The sequence below is a fragment of the Apodemus sylvaticus genome, chromosome X (assembly GCF_947179515.1).
Source record: "Apodemus sylvaticus chromosome X, mApoSyl1.1, whole genome shotgun sequence".
NCBI lineage: Eukaryota > Metazoa > Chordata > Mammalia > Rodentia > Muridae > Apodemus > Apodemus sylvaticus.
This window is the reverse complement of record NC_067495.1, coordinates 124,011,788-124,027,103: the sequence shown is the minus strand read 5'-3', so window position 1 is coordinate 124,027,103 and position 15,316 is coordinate 124,011,788.

Here is a 15,316-nt window from a genome sequence, read left to right as displayed (position 1 = left end):
TGAACTCCTAAGTTTAATATGTGACTCTGAACAATCACTGGTGGCTTGATTATAGTAATTTTCTGTCACTTGCATGTACCTGGTGTTTGAGTTATATTGGATTTAAGCAGATGCCACAACATTTACATGTTCTTAATAAGCACCTACCATGCCTCTAGAAAATGGTCTAGGTATTACATTACTAATTGTCTTTGTTTTTAAAATATCCCCTCAGTCATAAAGTTGAGAATCAGTACCTGGCCTAAGTTAACATACTGACTATTTTAGTGAGGTAATACTTGATCCCAAATAACTCTAGCTCTAAAATGTTAAATCTTACCTAGTACATGATGAAAGCCCTAACTAAAATCTATTTTTCCTAGCATTCACTAAAAACAAAGACAACAAATCAAAGCAAAAAGCATTCTCAACCAGGGATCATCTGAGGCATCCTCTTGGGAAAATAGTATCTTATTGACCATATTAAATATAATGATGAATACAGTAAGTACATGAAAATACCATGTAAAACATAACAACAGATTTGCTAGTAAATTAGCTATTATAAACATGCATATCCTCCATGTGATTGCAAAGACAGTCAAATTTTACTCACAAATAGTGAAAGACAATTCTCATGGATGACATAGGGAATAATTCTCTTCAGATCAGAAAATGAAATTGCTCTTTCTTTTAACAATCACTGTTTGCCATTGTCTCAAGTAAAATGGCATCAAAATGCAGAGTGTACTTTGTGTCATGACTACTTTGTTCCTTGTATATAATATAAATTATTTCTGAATTACTATTATATAATGTAATTGACTTAATTTAGGGAGCTATAAAAATTTCTTCCATGAGGCTTATAATTACGTTATGAAGTAATAACAGCTTCACTATAGAACTGATTGGCACTAGACAAACTACGTAGGAATTCATTTTTTAACATTGATTAAGTGTGTGACATTGGTTACATGTTACAATTTTTACTTTATTCAATTTTCTTATCCATAAAATGCATTCTTTCTTCTGGAGATATTATAAAGATTAAGTCTTAATCCATGTAAAGTACCTAGACCAACAGCACCTTGTTTAAGGTAAATACTATCAAAGAGATAAAAATAAGCAACAATTATAGTAGAACATTCTCATTTTTTTTTATTTTGCATTACTGGAATTTCTCTTTACTACAAATTACTTTGTTTCCAAGTTACTATGGAAATATATCATGATGCTTCTGAGTATTTTTTATCATGTTGTTTTTTTTGTTTGTTTGGTTGTTCTCTTTTGTTTGGTTTGTTTGTTTTATGTGACAGGTTATCTCTGTGTGTCCCAAGCTGTCCTGGAACTTGGTCTGTAGACCAGGCAGGACTCAAACTCAGAGATGAGCTTGCCTCTGCCTCTTGAGTGCTGGTAATATTTGTGCCACTACTGCTAGATAAATGATTATACTTTTTTAAGGTTTTTAAAGATTTATTTATGTATGTATATGAACACACTGTCACTGACACACCAGAAGAGGGCACTGAATCCAGTTACGGATGGTTGTGAGCCACTATGTGTTTGCTAGGAATTGAACTCATGAACTCTGGAAGAGCAGCCAGTGCTCTCAACCCCTGAGCCATCTCTCAAGCCCCAAAAGGTTATAATTTTTAGTTTTTAGTAACATCACAGAGGAAAATAAAAGTATGAAGTGATTTAAATTTAAAAAGAGAAGCGCACAAACATTTATCTTTATGTTATCTTTCTTACTCTGTAGGAGATTCTGTTTTTAAATGTTGAAATCTAAAGTTTGAAATAATTTTATTCACACATCATATCACCTGGGCTTCAATATGAACAGACTTATAAAATGTATTATAATTAAAATACAATTGTATCATCTACCACCTTCCAATTTTTCTTCAAATATACTTAAAACTGTCTTTGAAATGCCTGCAGTGCAATCAAAGCTCTTTCCCACTTTCTCTTCTATTTGATTTAGAGTATCCGGTATTATGTTGAGGTATTTGATCCACTTGGACTTCAGTTTAGGGTAGGGTGATCAATATGGATCTAATTGTATTTTTCTACATTCAGACATCCAGTCAGACCAGGACCTTTTGATGATGATGCTATCTTTTTTCCATTGTATGATTTTGGCTTCTTGGTTAAAAAAAAAAAAAAATCTGGTGTCCTATATCTTCCATTCTATTTCACTGATCAGTCTGTCTGGTTTTATGTCAATATCATGTGATTTTACATGACAAATGCTTTGTATTAAATCTTGAAATCAAGGATGGTGATACTTCCAGACGTTCCCTTATTGTACAGAATTGTTTTAGCTATCCCAAGTGTTTGATTGTTTGTTTTTTCCACATGAAGTTGAGAATTGTTCATTCAGATTCTGTACAGAATTGTGTTGGGATTTGGTGGGGATTATATTGAATCTGTAGATTGGTTTTGTTACGTACAGAAAACAACTTCCTGAACAGAAGAGGAATAGCTCAAGCACTAAGATCAATAATCAATAAATGGGACCTCATGAAACTTAAAATCTTCTGTAAAGCAAAGGACACCATCAATTGGACAAAATGTCAGCCTAAAGAATGTGAAAATATCTGCACCAACTTTATATCTAACAGAGAGCTAATATTCAAAATATATAAAGAGTTCAAGAAGTAAGACTCCACAATCCAAATAACCCAATTTAAAAATGGTGTATAGAGCTAAACAGAGAATTCTAAACAGAGGATGCTCGAGTGGCCAAGGAGCACTTAAATAAATGTTCAGTGCCCTTAGTGATCAAGGAAATACAAATCAAAATGCCTCTGAGAATCCCTCTTTGAATAGTCAGAGTGTCTAAGATCAAAATCTCATGAGAGCACATGCTGAAAAGGATATGGAGCAAGAAGAACACTCCCACTGCTGGTGGGAGTGTAAACTTGTACAATCATTTTGGAAATCAATTTGACAGGTTTTCAGATTACTGGGAATTACTCAGCTTCTAGACCCAGCTATAGAACTCCTGGTCATATACCCAAAAGATGTTCCACCATACCATAAGGACACCATTTCCACTATGTTCATAGCAGCCGTACTTATAACAGCCAGAAACTAGAAGTAACCCAGATACCCCTCAACTAAAGAGTAGATACTGAATATGTGGTTTATTTTCACAATGGTTTCCATGATTCTGGATAGAATTAGAACACACACACACACACACACACAGACAGACACACACACACGCACACAAACATGCATATATATGTATATACATATATATATATGCAGAATATGATTAAAGTTTATATGTTCTGTATTTAGAACTACAAATCCTCAAAATAGAAATTGTGGTTTGTTGATGCTTTTATCTGCTTTAGAAGACTAATGCAAATATTAAAGCATAATGTGCTAAAAAGTTTGATAATGTCACAAAGAAGTGCTAATTATACATCATTTTCTTTCACAGCTAAAGCTAAATGATGTTCTCAAAGAAACATTTAAATATTTTTCTTCATGAGAAATGTGAATACAATTGAGTTGTATGTAGGATTTTTATAATATTCATCAATTTTATGGCACTCCTAAAAATCAAAGAAAAGCAAACAAAATAAATCCCAAATTAGATTAAAAGTAGTTGGAAACCAAAATTACTCTGTTACTGTAAATTGTGTCAATGCATTTATATCTGTTAATCATCATACTCTGTTGATGGTAGGTTCTATAGTGAATTTTATTTGTACTATATTTGTCAACTTACTATAGTACATATTTATCATGAATTTATGTTATTATTTTTAATATTTGAATAGTGCAATGAAATCATAATCCCAATATATTTGAAATGCTCCCCTGGTACTTGAATTTGGACATTTCAGCCATGTTTTTTATATTTTACCCATTAGAAATGTTCATTACACAGTGCATAGATGAAGCTTCTTGGGATTTTTCCTTTGTAGAAATGCTTTTAAAGCAACTTTTTCTTGTCAGTAATATTTTTAATTTACTTTTTCACATGAATTCACTTTATATGTCTAATGGTAGCTTTCTAGTTAGTAATTTACTGTTGAGAGGCTGCTACTCTTTCATCATTTGCTGGGCATGTTAAATGGTAATTATTTTTAAATTCAATCAACATTGAAAATGTGGTTTCTTTAAACTGGGACCAGGCTATTTAAGAATGTTCTCATCTTATCAATATGAAGGTGATGGGAACCATTTGTTATTTATCTGGTCTACAATCAGTATTTATTACTTCTGTGGAGAAATTAGAAAAAAATCTACTTGGAGCAGTCAACTTAGAAGAAGTTTTTTCTTTCTCTGATGTACTGCTTACGGCACATAATACAGAAAGAATTACTATTCTACCTTGTAAGTCATTGGCTGGACATCCTTGTATAGAGTGCAAATTGTACAACAATCATTTTGTTGGTCTGTTGTTGGAGTAAGTTTCAAATACAAGCTTTGTAACAATAAGTTAGAGAGATTGTATTATTATGAGAATTTTGCAATCTATGTTATGTTATACGCAGTTTTAAAATACTCAAGTCATCTTTTCTTTTTCCTGCTTTCCAGTTTCTTACAATTAACATATTGTGATATTTTGAGAACCCCTTTTTTCTGTCAGTATTAAAAACATGATTCCCTTATATGCCTTTGACATTTTTCTGGCCATAACTTACTTATGCTGGTCTCAGCTACAAATACTAAAACTAGGACCATTATAGTTCAATGGAAAAATGAGACATGTGAAGTTGAAAGGAACTCTATATTTAAAGATGTAGAACTGAACTGCACCATGCTGCTTCAGCTGACCTATTTGTGTTTGACCTTTTGCATAACTAAAACTGTGATAGAAAACAGATTCCTTTTCTTTTCTTTTTTGACTCGGCATCCTGATTCCTAGCCTGCTTTGCTCATGCCCAATTGATTTATTATTAATGTCTTGTGAAAGTAAGTGTGCATCCAAATATCAAGCCTTGAGTAATACCATGCACATATGGACACATTTTGTTAAAGGCCAAGAAATAAAATGTTGTAATGATGTGTTACTCCATAACTCCAATTAAACCCCTTAATGGAGATTACTGTAGCTATTCTGAATGTACCCTATTTTTCTCTATTCATTTTCTTTCTCTGGGTGCTAATTTGGTCATAATTATGAGCACAAATTATAGTACTATTTTCTATTATATCATATATATTCTATTTTAAATAATTGAAATAAAACTTCAAAGATGTTTTGGGAATTATATATAATCTGCTGTTAATTTCAATTACAAAAACATTTTAATTAAAAAATAAATATGACCAATTACAAAAGAAAACTGAAGAGCACTGTTATTTTGCTTTGAACTATTTTTTATCTTTTATCTAAAGTGCATGTTTGTTTTCCTTCTTAAAGTTTTAGTTTTTTACAACTGGGAGACGTCACTGGAGGAAAAAAAACATAATCTGAATTATTGTATAAAAACTAGTTTTTCTATAAAATAATAAAGAAATAAAAGCAATCAACAAGTAGGTACACAGAAAAAATAGCTATTTGGAGCTCTGTGTCAGGAACCTTCCTGTCAGATAGTAGAAACAGCACTAATAATATTCACTGAAAAATGTTAACATAAAGATTATTGACAGGTAGCAACTAATGAACTTCTAAGGGAGGTGAAGAGACTCTTCATAAGAAAGAGGGCAGATATTTCCTCTGAAGCTGAGAGAGAATTGCTAAGGATGTAATACGTCTGAAAAAGGTTCTACTCAGTGGTTCTGGCAGGCAGGAGCAGGGAAAGTTTAGCATCCTGGGATGCTTCTTGTGAATTGCACACTTGTCCCTTTCTTAACAGTACATATGATTACCGCAACACTAGCCTGCATGAAATATTGTGTACACTTAACTGTGTACACATCCTTGTAGTGAGAAGACCTACCTGAAACATCAATCCTATGTAGATGCCCCACTTTCTTTTCAAACAAAACCTGAGAAATATCAGGCTGGGATACAAGGGGGAATTCCTCCTTAAACTGGCTTTTGAGGCATGAACAGTAAAGAAAACTGTATCTTCTGAGTGATCTTTTAGGGGAGAACTCCTATTTATTCCTCATATGCCCATACATAATTATGCAGGCAGATGCTTTGAAGTATCATGCGTCATGGGAAACAACATGCATAATAAATTAAAACTCTCATAATCTAGCTAATCATTAAAAACAGACTACTCACACCTCACGTTTAGTAATCAAGTCCTCCTTTTGAACTCCACAGAAGGAAGCCTCAAACAATAAAAGATATTCTTGAGTACTCTAACTTATGGAAACCTTTGTGGTATCTGATATATATGATCACTTTGCTTCTGGATAAAGTTACTTGGTACATTTAAATAAAAAAATAAGTAAAATGCAAATGAGTTTCACTTTAAAAATTGTAGTGTTATTGCTCTACAGATCATTTTAATATGCTCAAATTGTAACTAGACATTTCCTGATTTAGAAAAATCGACTTCTAGTTTTTTGTTCTTTTACTGGCATAGTTTAACCTACTTTTAACATATTGTAGGCAAAATGTTACACATAACCTCTAGTATCTATTAAGGCTAATTTCCAACAAATGGAATTCTTTTTTCCATATAATTTGCATGCTTCCTTTATTTTTTTAATTAATAATTTTATTCATTTACATTTCAAATGATATCCCCCTTCTTGGTTACCCATCCACAAATCCGCCATTCCCATCTCTCCTCTTGCCTTTCCCCTTTGCTTCTATATATTCTTCTTTTTTTTTTAATTTTTTTAATTGGTTGTCTTATTTATTTACATTTCAAATGTTATGCCCCTTCCCGGATTCCCCTCCACAACCACCCTATCCCATCTCCCTCACCCTTGCTTCTATGAGGGTGCTACCCAACCTAACCACCCACTCCTACCTCACCGCCCTAGCTTTTTCCTATACTGGAATGTTGATCCTCCACTGGTCAAAGGGCCTCCACTCCTATAGATTCCAGATAAATCAATCCTCTGCTTGGATTCCTTCTTGTTCTTAGCTGAAATAAAACTAAAGTTTGTAATGATTTGTTTAATATTGTAATATGCTATCAATACATATTTTGTTATTTATAGCATCCATGTTCCCAAAATCTTGTAATGATGATATGAGAAAATATTTGCCCCTTGGATACATAGGAAAGTATATTTATTTTAACTTCCTTTAAAAATGTTCACATGGTTACTTGCAATTTAATTTGACTTGTGTTATCTTTATATATTATTTATTTAATCAAAGATAGCATCTTTAAAATGAACTCATTCCAATACTAATTATTAAGACTAGCTAAAACATCTGTTTTCTAAATTTTGACACTGAAATCATATTATTTTAGTGTGCTTTAACATGGTTTCTGATTTTATTATAATGAAATCAGTGGATAACTTACTTTCTCTTCAATATTACCTTTTAATACTTTTGTAATATTTTTATTAATATTTATATATGTCTCATCACTCAATTCACAGTAGTAGAATATAAATTATGATGTAAAAATTTTTGAAACAATTGGAGTGCAAATATATTCATCATATTATTAAATATTTGAAAAATTGTTTCTTAAGTTGATGACTGACCATACTAATAGAAATGATAAAAATAGTTGTGAGAATATTAAGGATGTATACTCTGTCACTTCTATGGATGTCTATTAGGATTTAATCTTTTATAGCTCTCAGTTTAGAGTCATAATATATTATAAGTTTTCTAGAACTGACAGTAAATAACTTTAATTTTTCAAGTTTCAAGGTAACATATACTCTGCATTTTTTACCTAGCTGAATTTAAGACCCAAGGATTAATAATTTCTTATTAGTGTTCCAACTAAGCATTTATAGCACTTCATTGACTACACTACTATCCAAATAAAAAATAGACCAATTTTAAGTTAAATATTAAAAGAATTACTACATTCTTTATGTAACTGATAATTACATTAAATGAATATGAACTAAGCTATTATAATATTTTGAAGTGACATATTCTTAGGTTTGTTGATTTTATAACAGTCATAGTTTCAACATAGAAATGGAGAAAAGTATCAAAGTTGGATTGTGAAAATGAACAGTACTTAGCAGTAATAGATCCTTCAAACTTAGAAGACAGTTTTAAAATCTGTCTATTTCTGAGGACTTTTAGTATATCTTGTAGATACATTAGATGGAGCTTGGAGAATGCCACAGAAGCCTGGGAGAAGGGATGTAGGACCCAAAGAGGTCAAAGACACAAGGAGAACATGACTCACAAAATCAACTGAGCAGGGAGCCTGCATGGGTCTATGTTGGGCCTTCTGCAGCTATGCTGTGGTTGTTTAACTTTGTGTCTCTGACTCTATGACCTGTTATTGGGATCATTTATCTCCTACTTGGTAGCATTGATATGAAGGTATCTGCCTAGTGTTGTGTCATCTTATTATGCCATGTTCAGTTTATATCAATGGGATACTTGCTCTTTCCTGAAGGGAAACAGTAGCAGTGGATCTGGGGGAGGCAGAAAGGGAGTGAGCAGAGTAGCGGAGGGAGGGGGGGAAGAGTATGTGCTCAAGGTGAATTGAAAGAGTTAGAAATAAAAAAAAAATTAAAGGATTTATTTATTTAATTAATTAATCTTGCACACTCTATATTTTTCCTCCACCCACCACGTCTACCTTCCAACTGTTCCACATCCCTTACTCCCCACAACCCCTATCTCCACATGGGTGTCTCCACCTACCACAGCAGCTAAACCTCTAAACTCCCTGGAGCCTCCAGTCTCTTGAGGCTTTGGTGCATCATCTCTGAATGAACACAGACCTGAAAGACCAAGTAGCACAGCTCACAATAAAAAATAATAAATTAGGAAACAATTAATGTTTGACTATTTTTCTAAAAATGTGGCTCATTAATAATATATATTTTTGTCTATAAATAATCTTTATTTTGGGCATAAAATATTGTCTTCTATCATTGTGCATTGTTCATTACTAGCTATCCATTGTATATCACTGATGATTAATGCAATGTACAAAAATGCTGTATCTAAAGTAGACACAAATTCTGCCTCTGAGAAAATGTATATAAAGTCAGAAACTACCTCTCAGAGTTTTGAATTAATGGGAAGACTGAAAGGGAAAACTGAAATTTATAAACTAACTTCACTAGAAGGAAAGCCCTGTAGTTTAAATCAAGAAATGAGTTCTTCAAGCTCTGTTATATTTATAAACATGAAGAAAAAAATAATCCTATTTGAATGTAATTCTTTACACACTCAATTAATGAAACTAACCTTCATGATATTATGTTTGTTTGCCAAGGCCAATTTAGGGGATTAATGAAACCTAAGTCATAAATTGCTACCAGTTTCACATAAGGAATATGAGACTGCCTTCTATCTAAGGAGAGATGATATTTATAGGAAGGAATGAAGCAACTGAGATACCCTCATTTTTAGGAAGGCTGGATCGAATTTCTCTAATCACCTAATCCCTACCCTATCAAATATCTGGTTTCTACATATGCCATTTCCTATCATAAACCACTTATGTGACAGATAATTTTTCCAAACTGCTACAAAGTCTTTAGCTTACATTCTACCATATCCAAATATATTATTTTCCCACAGCAATTCAAGTTTGCAGCTGTTTTCTACTCTAAAGAATTTCATCTCTTCTTAAATGACAATGTCTCCACCCCTCTCTATTTTTAATCCTCTGTCTTTCCCCCATCTGTTTTTCCTTTTCTTAGATGCACAAACATGGCCCATCAATAGCCATTGTCTGAACGTCAAAGTTTTTAATAATGTGAATGTTAGAATAATCCAGTAACCAATGAATATTTCAAAGAAAATTATATTACCAAACACTATAGTATGTTCAAAATCCTTTATTTTGCAATTGACAGATTTGATGGGCACATATTCTATTTGGGAAAAGGCAATTTTTCCATTGAGAATATAGTGAATTTACTTCCATAAAATGCTTATCCATTAGTAAATACAATAATGAAATGACTTTTTTTTAGTGAATATCATGGTGTCTTTATTAGGTTTTCTTTTTTGCATTTCATTTTTTATATATTCCTTCTTTTTATTTAATATTTTTACACTCCACATTTTATTCCCCCAGCCCCATTCACCCTCTAACTGTTCCACACCCCATACCTCCTCCCCATTCCCCTGTCTCCACAAGGATGTCCCCCACCCCACCCAACTGCACCATCAGACTACTCGACTCCCTGGAGCCACCACTCTCTTTAGGGTTAGGTGCATGTTCTCTGACTAGACCCAGACCTGGGAGTCCACTGCTATATAGTTGTTGGGGCCTCCTATCAGCAGGTGTATGCTGCCTGATTGGGGCTCCAGTGTTTGAGAGACCTCAGGGGTCTAGGGTAATTGAGACTGCTGGTCCTCCTATAGGGTCACCCTCCTCCTCAGCATCTTATACCTTTTCCCTAATTCAACCACAGGGGTCAACAGCTTCTGTACATTGGTTGGGTGTAAATATCTGCTTGTTTCCAGTGATGACTTTTAACAAACAAATGTTATTTGGAATTTCTGTGAAAATCTGAGACTTTTAAAAAATATTTTGTTGTTGCCCTTAGATAAATAAGTTTACTTTATGCTTTTCTAAAAAATTATAGTATGTAAATGTTTAATTACTTTTACATTTTAATTGTCTTGTTGAGAGTTTCATGCAACATGTTTTGATCATATTGCCACCAGCTCTGCTCAGGTCCACCTTTCTTCTTTCCTTCCTATGTTTGTCCCATTTACTAAAATGTTTATTTATGCTTTTAATTAGATTTTATTTCATTCTTGTTTGAATTTGTGTTTGTTTACTTATTTTTCTAATGAGAAACAGAAATAAATAGTGTAGATTTGGGTGGGTGAGTAGGTATGAAGAACACAGACTGACTGTGATCAGGACATAATGTATGAGAATCTTTTTTTTTTCAATAGAAAAGAAAAAATAAAGTTGATTTTTATATGTTTGAGTGTTTTTCCTCAATGTATGTAAGTACACTGCATGTGTGCTACACCCATGAGGGTGAGAAGAAAGCTACATATACCCTGGACCTTGAGGTACAGAGGCTTATGTGCTACCATATGGTCATACACAACAAAATCATGGTCCTCTGCAAAAGAAAGAATACTTAACTGTAGAGTCATCTCTCCAATCCATGTGCCATTTATTTGTTTGTTTGTTTCAGTTTACATTTGTTAGTTGGTTTAAAAATGAATAATTTGTTTGGCCCAATATTTTTTGATATATAGTCTTACACTGGAACATGGTCAATGTATCTGAGACTAAACTCTCAAGCTCCCAGCAGTTAACTGTTCATGACGGTCTTCCACAATTATCTCTGAATCTTATGAGGAAAAATGAGATATATGTGTTGTATTTAGAACTGAGTATTCTAAAGTCACTTATTATCTGCACATTGACCAGTTGCTCATCTCAGTGTCCATCTGTATCAGCTGCAAATAGAAGTCTCTCAGATGATGATTGAAAGATACCTTGATATTCCATGAGTTGTAATTAAGTCTTCAAATGTCTGTCAGAATTCACAATGGTTCAATTATATTTAAGAAGAATGATAACATATCTAATGTTGGGGAGATGGATCAATGGATAGAGTATTTATGAGTATGAGGACTATAGTTTAGATACCCAGCTCTCAAATGAAACTCAGTCAAGCTAACTTACAGTACCGCAAAGAAACCATCAGGTAAGTGACTGTCTGAAGAATGAAATAAAATATTTGAAAACTACACCTATGAGAAGTAGAGGTTATCTAGAATATATAAGGAACTCCAAAAAAATCAATAACTCCAAATACATAAAACTCAATGTAAATATTAGCCAGTAGTCTCCAAAGATATTTCAGAAAATGTTTCAAGTTTTGAAAAGTTCAAGTTGAACATCACTGAATATAAGCAAATCAAATCCTCAATGAGATATTATGCATTACTTCATTCAAGTAAGAATAACTATAATGAAATTTACTAAATGCACTAAGCATTGGAGGAATGTTGGAAAAAGGAAAAAAAAACATATTGCTGAAGTGATTATAATTCAGTACACTATTTTCAGAAAACAGCATGGCGAAACCTTCAAAAACTTAAAACTAAGATTCAGAATTTTCACTAATTTCATATAAATGGATAGTAAATAAAATCAGTATATTGAAGATAAATCTTCACTTTCATGTGCATGATGGCACACATCCCAATGGACAAGACATGAAGACAAACTAAGAATCCACAACACAATGAATGTCTAAAGGAGATACTATAAGTATACAAAGCAAAATATCATTCAGTCAGATAAACTGAAAGCCCATCATTTTTACCAGATGAAAGAAACTAGAGAAAATGATATATTAAAAAGTCAGATATGGATGTGATCTCATTTGTAAATAAGATCTAAGGAAGTTCATGTGATTAAAGCTGATGAGGACTACTTACCAGGAGTTGTGTAGAATCAGAAGGAGAGGCCACCATGGAAACATTTAATCAATGAATATTAAGGGATAACAGAAATATTTTGGAGGATATTTGGTATAGATTACAATTATGCATAGTATTTCTCAAAATGGCAGAAGGAAACACTTGTAATGTTCAATATACAATAAATATGTGTGCTAAAACATTACATTAAACCCCATTTACATGCCAGATTTATGTTTTTATGTATCTGGTAATATATTTGAGTTTTCAAATCTAAGATTTATTTAACTAATACTATATGACACATGACACATGAATATTATGTGTAACATATAATATAATATATAACATAGCATGAAATAGGAAGTATGATTTATGATAGCTGATACATGATAATATTGTAATGCCATACTTTTGATTATTATGAGCAAAAGAACAAACTAGATGTTGTGACAATTTCAGTGTTGAGGAGGATTTTGGGGAATTTGAGTTCAATTTGAAGTACATTGTATACTCTCTGTATAGCACAAAAAGGAATACCAGCATAGTAAAGTAAAGACATAAGTTGGTCACTTAACACAATTTTGTAGTATCAAATTCTTTTTATGACTTTCAGTCCTGTCTCATTATAAAGCAGGTGAGCAATATTTTGGGTAATCTATGGAATTACCGTATGGCGAGACAGTGCTTTTTACTTGTCTATAATTTATTTTCTCCCTTATTTTAGCTAGTGAACTTGAATGAGAATCACTGACCCTCAATATGCATTTAGAACTTTAGACAGTCAATATATCTCAGAAATAATAATGTAAGGCAATGGTTATAGGTTGATGATAGTTACAGGGTAAACTCTGTCCTCTGTGTATATAATCACTCTGTACTTGTTAATTGAAACCATCCACTGTGGATGAAGGCTTCTACATGTAAAAATCCAATAAAATGTTAAGTACCTGGTTTTATTTATTGTTCATGTTAATTTTTGAATTAACTGAGAAGTAATTTTAAAATCATCTCATTTTAGAAAATGTGTAAGTCTTTATTTTTTTTAATTTTTAAGTTTAATTCCTGTTTTTTCTGTGCTTTGATTAGAAGGATATACACATGTTTTGTCTAGGCTATAGATATTATAAACAGTGAAAATACATAGAGACATTACAAAGCTCATGTTCTACCATGTATTTCCTAGATTATATCGGACATTAAAATTTGACTGGCATACTTTATAAGTAACAATGCAATGTGGCCCCTGGTCCTGGAAAAGTTCAGTGCAGCAGTGGTGGGGAATACCAGGACAGGGAAGTGGGAAGGGGTAGATTGGGGAACCGGGGCAGGGAAGAGGCCTTATGGGACTTTCAGGGAGGGGGTATCCAGGAAAGGGAAACTCACTTGAAATATGTGTTACTCAGGGTTTCTATTCCTGCACAAACATCATGACAAAGAAGCAAGTTGGGGAGGAAAGGGTTTATTCAGCTTAGAGTTCTGCATTGCTGTTCATCACAAAAGGAAGTCAGGACTGGAACTCAAGCAGGTCAGGAAGCAGGAGCTGATGCAGAAGCCATGGAGAGATGTTTCTTACTGGCTTGCTTCCCCTGGCTTGCTCAGCCTGCTCTCTTATAGAACCCAAGAATACCAGCCCAGGGATGGCACCACCCACAAGGGGCCCTCCCCCTTGATCACTAATTGAGAAAATGTCCCACAGCTGGATCTCATGGAGGCACTTTCCCAACTGAAACTCCTTTCTCTGTGATAACTCCTGCCTGTGTCAAGTTGACACACAAAACCAGCCAGTACAAAATGTAAATAAAAAAATATATTGAATTAAAAAAAAACAGTTTAACATGACTCTTCCTGTGACATTGTTGATATTTAGAACAGAAAATACTTAACTTATTCACATTATTATCAGAAAAAAATCTACTTTGTTGCTACTTATCATTTGCCTTTTCATTTAGGAACAGCCCAACTGCAATGCTAGACATAAAGAAAATATACATGGTCAGGAGACTTAAATATATTAGTGCAAGTATTTGTCATAATGAAATAGGATTACTATTGGTTCAAGATTGATCAATAATTTAGAAATTGTAATTTTTAGTGAATTCATCTGTTTTTAAAATATTCTTGTCAGATACCTCAGAGCTCCCAGGGACTAAACTACCAACCAAAGAGTATACATGGGTCGGTCCCTGGCTCCCATTACATATGAAGCAGAGGGTTGACTCATCTGGCATCAGTGGGAGGAACTTGGTCCTGTGGAGGCTTGATACCAGAGAGAAGCAGAATGATAGAGGGGTGAGGCAGGAATGGATTGGTGAGGGAGCACCCTCTCAAAGGCAAAAGGCAAGGAGGTATGCTGGGGGATTCATGGAGGGAAGACTGGGAAGGTGGATAACATTTAATATGTAAACAAATACAATTATTAATAAAGAAAGAAGGAAAAAAGAAAAAATACTTTTGTCACTGTGAGAGCAATGTGACTCAGGATTCCATGTAGAAGCCATGAACAACCACAAATATTTTTATTTTCCTTGCATGTGAGAGCAGAACTCCAGGCTTTTTGATTCTTGCATGCATTTGAAGCATGTGGGGTGACCAACAAGTTCTAAATAAACTAAGGAGAACACATTTATCCTGCAATGCAAAAGCAAAAATATAACCTCAATGCCTCATTTTGCTGATAGTTATTCTTTGATTCTTACTATGTATTCAGTGATCAGAAATGGCATAGAAAATAATAAACACACAAAGAGTGTTAGGAGATGGGGAACAGAGTGGAAAAAGAACAGATTGTATTCTGGCACTTTTTGTTATAGTATATTTGTCATTAAATTGGTATAATTGTACATAGCTTCTTTTTGAGCACATATCCAGAGAACTTCCTTTGCAAAGGAA